Raw genomic sequence first — 7,667 nt, 5'->3', positions numbered from 1 at the left:
CATATGAATAGGGTTCATTTCTTAATACTAATAATAATAATAATAATAATAATAATAATAATAATAATAATAATAATAATAATAATAATAATAATAATAATAATAATAATAATGTGTAAAAAAAATCCAAATTATATAGTAAACTATATAACTGTAAAATAAACAAGTTTGTTTATTTTACATAGTAATATGGTTTACTATATAATTGTGGATTTTTATTACAAAGATTGTTTTTCACGAGATTGTGAATTTCTTAATAATAATAATAATAATAATAATAATAATAATAATAATAATAATAATAATTTTTCAAAATACGTCGAAAGAAAAGGCGAATTTGCGAAACTTTCATTGCGTTTTGCTTTAACTGTAATGTTCATAATCATCTTTATAAAGCTTACACTGGTTAAAACTTCATAAACTGCATATAAACGAACTGTCATGATGCCAAATAAATCCTATATTTTGCGTAAAAGCTGGCGTATATAAGCTTTTGGCGTTACTCATTGGCCAACAGCTCAAAATTATTGGTGCATACTGCCCTAAAATGGAAAACTGCATTATCTGCAAATTTTTCAAAATTGTGATATGCCAACTATTGGCTCGTGAAACACTAATACTCAGGTTACTGCAGTTTCAAAATGATTCTTCAATGCTTCATGTAAGGGGTCCTATTTGCAGTATCTACAAAATCAGTAGTAAGGCAAGGGAAAACTGCAATATCTACCATTTTTCTCAGTTTTGTATTTTTGCAGACACTGCAGTCTTCCATTTTAGGCCAGCATGGTTCCTATATGGGCTATAAAGACTACTAGCTTACGTGTTGACCTGTCCAGATTCAACGCTCGCTGCCACATCAGATGATTTAAAATCTTGCCGGCTTCGGGACGGGCGTTTGATCTCCCTCCAAACCCCAGTGGCTCCGTTTGTTGGTTGCCCGCTTTGATGTCCGCTCGAGTCGTTTGATGAGGTCAGCCTTGGGAATCAGTGTTTGCCCGGCCGCTGGAATTGGTACGCGCGACGCCAGCTCTCCAAAGGCTCGCTCTGAAAACTTCTGGTCTACACAGTGTTGTTGTCCTTTCTCTCTCTCTCTCTCTCGAGCCACTGACCCTTATTTAAGAGCTTCGGGACAGTACTCAATGTCCCTTTCCTAATTACCATCATTTTTGACAGTATGCAACAATTTCCAGCTGAGTAAATGAGCCAGCATGACCCGTAATATGACGAAATGTCAAAAATAATTTTTAGCAAGTGGTCTTCAGCTAAGTAGTGCCTAAATTCAAAGGATCTAAAAACGTAAATGTTCAGTTAGCAATATTCCTCGTCAGTTTAATATCTAAATAAGCTTATTCTAGAGTAATGTAGTTCAAAAAATATTACTTGTTAGGTTTACAGACAATTTTGTGAGCTTATAGCAATGTCCTGTCAACCCCAGAGGTGTCACCCTAGGTTTCACAAGAGTTACCCTCTCAACACAAGCGTTTTCTTTGAATTAAGTTTGACTAGACAATACGTCAGTGAATAACTCTGTATCAAACATAGTTTTAGTTGATATTTTTTTATTTGATATTTTTTATTTTTATGTGATTAAAATGCACTGTATAATCATACCTGTATGTAAACCTTTGGCCATCTGCTGTATAATTGACCTGCTGAAACTCATTCCAGAGATTGAAAACTACAATTTATCACATCTCAATTATCGTTTTCAGCCTAAAATCATTTCAAAAATTTATCACATTTCTGTTATTAACAAATATTAACAAATAACCGTATAAAATTTGTTTGTGCAAGCATTAAAAATGGAGTCCTTCAATAGACGGCTTGTTTCGTCAGGGCATAGGGAATGCCCAATGAGGGAATGCCCAATGCCCTTTATATTGGACGCCCTCCCCCAATTCGCAAATCCTAAACCCACACAAATTCCCAACTGACGTCAGCACCTTCCACAGGGCAGTCACCTTTTCCTGCGGTAATCCACCCACCACCCCCGGCCCCACCTAAAAGACACCCAGTTCTTGCAAGCAAAACGGCCTACATTCGGTGATTGAGAACGCAATGCGTAATATCACAGATACGGATAACAGTCGAAAAGAAAACGGGGCAGCAAAGAAAACGGGGTCGATGGACGTCAGGAACAAAATCGCTCGACTATGACGCAATCAGGTCAGTGGAAACCAAAGACGCTTAGGGTAAAGAGAGACGTTAGGATTTATAGAGAACAACATCCGCTTTTCATGTTTTATTTTTGAATGAAAGGTCAGTGACTCTTGCGTCTTTTATTCGACCTCAGTTATTGACGCTTTATCTATCTATATATATATATATATATATATATATATATATATATATATATATATATATATATATATATATATATATATATATATATATATATATATATATATATATATATATATATATATATATATTATATATATATATTATTGTTCAAGATTTTTCTCACGAAACAGTTTTAATGAGTTGATAGCAGCCATCGTCTTGATACTTGTTCAGAAAATAATAGAAAAAAAGAAGAATAATGGTTGAAACTCTCAATAATAATAATAAATGTCAGAAATAACAGCTTAAATTCAACACTGAGAAATAAAATAAAAACGATGATTCTCTAATCAATAAAATCACACCAATACAGTCAAATTTATTAATAAGTTTCTCTTGGTGTTAAAAAGTGTCCGGATAATTTCGACGTTACTTCTTTTAACTGTGTACAAACGTGATCCCATTTCTGTTAAGACATACCTTGTAAGCAACAACAAAGGTCCTATCTCCACCCCCTCCCCCCACGACCCCCTATCTTTGACGTCAGCAATCAGTCGTCTTCTTTGATGTCAGCCATGGCTGTCTGACGCCCCATCGGTCATAGGTGGGCCGCTGATTTCCACTGTCAGCACGGACATTTGTCTAAGGTAAATGGTGAAGCAATTGTTGCCTGATTATATTTAATACATTTTTTATCTATTTATCTGTTTATTAACTTTTTCTCTTTTAATAAGTGGAATTTCTTCTATTTGTATTACCATTTACTTCCTCTTACTTCTTCCTAATGAACACCATATTCTTTGGAAGCTTGAATTTCAAGTCAGTGGCCCCTGTGGTGGGCTTGTTCCATAGGAATAGGTTTCATCTAATGAATAATAATAATAATAATAATAATAATAATAATAATAATAATAATAATAATAATATGCATGGTCTCTCGTTCACTACGAATGAGACCAAAGCTTCTGGGTGTCAATACAGGCGACATTTCTTAAAGCAAAATACGTGTTGATGTATTTAGTTTGTAATACCTTGAGCCAGTGTTTTTGTGGTTGTAGCAGCTTATTTCTCGACTAGCGTGGTGCTGTAAATAATGTATTATTATATCCTTATACCTTCTTTTAAGCGAGAGAGAGAGAGAGAGAGAGAGAGAGAGAGAGAGAGAGAGAGAGAGAGAGCTAGGATCAGTTTCAAATCAAACTGGTTTTATTCATAATGTTACATAATTCGTTTTGTATGCTTACGTGTAAATTCATTAGAGAGAGAGAGAGCTAGGATCAGTTTCAAATCAAACTTGTTTTATTCATAATGTTACATAATTCGTTTTTGTATGCTTACGTGTAAATTCATTATAGAGAGAGAGAGAGAGTGAGTTAGGATCAGTTTCAAATCAAACTTGTTTTATCCATAATGTTACACAATTCGTTTTTATACTAACATGTAAATTCTTAGAGAGAGAGAGAGAGAGAGAGAGAGAGAGAGAGAGAGAGAGAGAGAGAGAGAGAGAGCTAGGATCAGTTTCAAATACAACTAGTTTTATTCAAAATGATAACAGTTCGTTTATGTATACTAACCTGTAATTTCATGAGAGAGAGAGAGAGAGAGAGAGAGAGAGAGAGAGAGAGAGAGAGAGAGAGAGAGAGAGAGATTCACGAAAATCCATAAGGTTATTATTAAAAAGTAAAAGAGGAAATTGAGAATAAAGACAAAAGGAAAAATAAAACATCACAGCGCGACAAATTCGTCAGGCAGTTATATCCATTTTGAATGATTTCCATTTAATTAATTCATATTTTTATATCTGTCCATCCTTTTATGCATTTGTTTTTTTCATTTTTCATAATGGCCAAAAGTTATTATGCAGCAAAAGCGAGAGGTAAATATTCGTGTTTCGAAAAATCAAAGCCAATTTCCGCTGGGACAAAGCACCTTTTTTTTTTTTTTTTTGCGTGTGTGTTTTTGTTTATCTTTTTTTTTTTTTTTTAATTCCTCACCAAATGTGGAGCAGAATTATTGTCAAGGCCTTTGGGGTTCGAATCTGTTGTTGGGGAGCATAAAAAAATCCTACAAAATTCTCTTTTTTAAATCCATAACTTCTGTAAATAATGCCACACCAGGGGACAGAAAACTTAAATCATTGATTTAGATACTTTGCGAATGTTTTGTAAAGCGGAAAAGGACTCTGAAAAAGTATTCAAATTCAGTTATATTGTATTTTTAATATATCAGGCAATTTAAATGAAATTATATTATATTTTTTCCATGTATCAGGTAAAGGTCAACTCACGAATCACCAAAAACGACCAGACAATAGATGTAATTTGAAAATTGAGGATCTGGGAAATATATACAACTATTCATTTATGTGTGGTCGGAATTTGTCGATGACAAAAATCGCTGGAGAAGGCTTCTAGTTTTTCCAAGTGCCTCTTCAGGGATCTTGGGATCGTGCCTAGTGTCCCTATGATGATGGGTACAATTTCCACTGGCATATCCCATATCCTTCTTATTTCGATTTTCAGGTTTTGATACTTACCAATTTTTTTCTCTTTCTTTCTCATTAACTCTGGCGTCCCGTGGTATTGCGACATCAATGAGTGATACTCTTATTATTATTATTATTATTATTATTATTATTATTATTATTATTATTATTATTATTATTATTATTATTGATAAAAATCTCACAACAGCATGATTAACTACAATGCTGAAGAAATCCAGTGATGTAACTGTAAATGTATATTAGAAATATATTTACAAACGAGAATCCAGCAGGTTCTCGAAAGCTATTATTATTATTATTATTATTATTATTATTATTATTATTATTATTATTATTATTATTATTATTATATTATTATTATTATTATTATTATTGGCGACAAAGCTTCATATCCTCGAAAACAACAATGACCACTTTGCATTATCAGCTCCCAGTCAAAGCCAGCAGCCCCAACAAAAAAACAAGTAAAAATTACGCCAAAGTTTCTTCGGCGCAATCGAGCTTTCTGTACAGCGTATAATGCTGTATGAGCCTGGCCCATGAAACTCTCAGCAACGGCCCGGTTGTGGCCTGCCCTATAGCACTGCCAGACTCACGATCATGACTAACTTTAACCTTAAATAAAATAAAAACTACGGAGGCCAGAGGGCTGCAATTTGGTATGTTTGATGACTGGAGGGTGGATGATCAACATACCAATTTGCAGCCCTCTAGCCTCCTCAGTAGTTTTTAAATCTGAGGGCGGACAGGCAAAATAGCCGTCACAATGGTTTTCTTTTACAGAAAACTAAAACCCCTTTGAAAAAGCTCCCATTGAAATCTTCTCCCCTAATCACGACGATAATTCCCGCTTATTGTCGTCTTTCCATTCTTGTCTCTGTAACACTTAATGGCCTGTAGCAGTGGCTTTTCTTGTCCTTTCCCCTTAGCCGCTGTCCTCCCCGAACCCATTACGGGGCGTTTAGTTAAGAAACGAGGGACGGAATTTCTCGCCCAATTCAGCGGTCCCGCCGTCCATTAGTCCCTCAGGAGGAAGTAGAAGAAGAAGCAGAAAGGTGATGCGTTTTGTGAGCGTTCTGTGGTGGGTTTTTTATTTTTAACATCTTACAAAAACTCACTTCCCGTTACATTTACTGTGTAAGAGTACATACGAGCAGAATACACGTGTTTATATTACAATCTGTGTCTCTGTTTTTGGGTATATGTGGGCATATGTGACTGCAAAAAGTATAAAAAGGATATTAACATTACCTGTATAACCTATAAACGAGTAAAAAATGCAATCGAGTTTTCTGTACAGCGCATAATAAGGCCACCGAAAACAGATCTACCTTTCGGTGGGCCTCGGTATAAGGCTGTACGAGCCGCGGCCCATGAAACTTTAACCACGGCCCGACGGTGACCTGGCTTAAATTGTTGCCAGAAGCACGATTATGACTAACTTCAATAACCTTAAATAAAATAAAAACTACTAAGGCTAGAGGGCTGCGATTTGGTGTGTCTGATGATTGGAGGGTGGATGATCAACATACCAATTTGCAGCCCTCTAAGTAAGTAAGTGTAGCTTAGTTTTACCAGACCACTGAGCTGATTAACAGCTCTCCCAGGGCTGGCCCGAAGGATTAGACTTATTTTAGGCCTCAGTAGTTTTTAAGATCTGAGGTCGGGCAGAGAAAGTGCGGACGGAAAAACAAAGTTGCCACAATAGTTTTCTTTTACAGAAAACTAAAATAGACACACGCACTAACACGGCCGCTTATAATATAAGCAATCTGGCGATTTCATTGTTCAGTGAATAGATCTCCTCAGCTGGACTGTAAGCCTCTTATACATTCCTAGATGAATAATGAATGCGAATAAGGAGACGGACAATGAGAGGATTAATTTGATGAACGAGGCATACAAAGCCAGGCGGATTCCGGGAAATAGCTGATCGTATTTATCTGTTTTTTTTTTTTTTTTTTTTTTTTTTTTGTCTGTCTCTTGTTTTCTATTTAACTGACTGACTGTGACTGATTACAAGCTCATCATTAATCTATCCGTAATGACACTTTCAGTCAGTTATTCATTTTAGTTTCCTGTAAAAGAAAACTATTGTGCCGGCTTTGTCTTTCCGTCCGCACTTTTTCTGTCCGCCCTCAGATCTTAAAAACTACTGAGGCTAGAGAGCTGCAAATTGGCATGTTGATCATCCACCCTCCAATCATCATACATACCAAATTGCAGCCCTCTAGCCTCAGTATTTTTTTGTTTTATTTAAGGTTAAAGTTAGCCATAATCGTGCTTCTGGCAACGATATAGGATAGACCACCACCGGGCTGTGGTTAAAGTTTCATGGGCCGCGGCTCATACAGCATTATACCGAAACCACCGAAAGATAGATCTATTTGCGGTGGCCTTGGTTATACGCAGTACCGGCTCTACAGAAGAAACTTCAGCGCATTTTTACTTGTTTTATTTAGATGACAGTAAATTTCCAAAACCGATGTAGCTGAAGCAGACTGTGATTGGCGGAGGGCCGTGTTGCCCGTCACTCACTGGCCAAAATGGTGTTGGTTGTGTATATTTACCGTCAGCTGAAAAAAAGATTATAGATATGACTATCAAATTCACATGTATAGTGGGAAATTCAGTTCGATTTAGGAAAGAATATTAACTTTCAAAACGAGATTTGCGCGAAAAATTATTCTTCACAAAGAAGTGAATAAAAATAAGAATAATACAATCATGATTAGCTGAATGTAGGAATAAGCTATAGAGAACCTTTTCCTATAACATGGGAGAAAATGAGTAACATATTTGTGGATACATATTATGAAGCACAGCATTCATAAATTCTCACAAATTGCAACACAGGGAGGCTAAAGGTAGCACTTAC

This window comes from Macrobrachium rosenbergii, chromosome 1 (assembly GCF_040412425.1).
Source record: "Macrobrachium rosenbergii isolate ZJJX-2024 chromosome 1, ASM4041242v1, whole genome shotgun sequence".
Classification (NCBI taxonomy): Eukaryota; Metazoa; Arthropoda; class Malacostraca; order Decapoda; family Palaemonidae; genus Macrobrachium; species Macrobrachium rosenbergii.
This window is presented reverse-complemented; position numbering follows the sequence as displayed.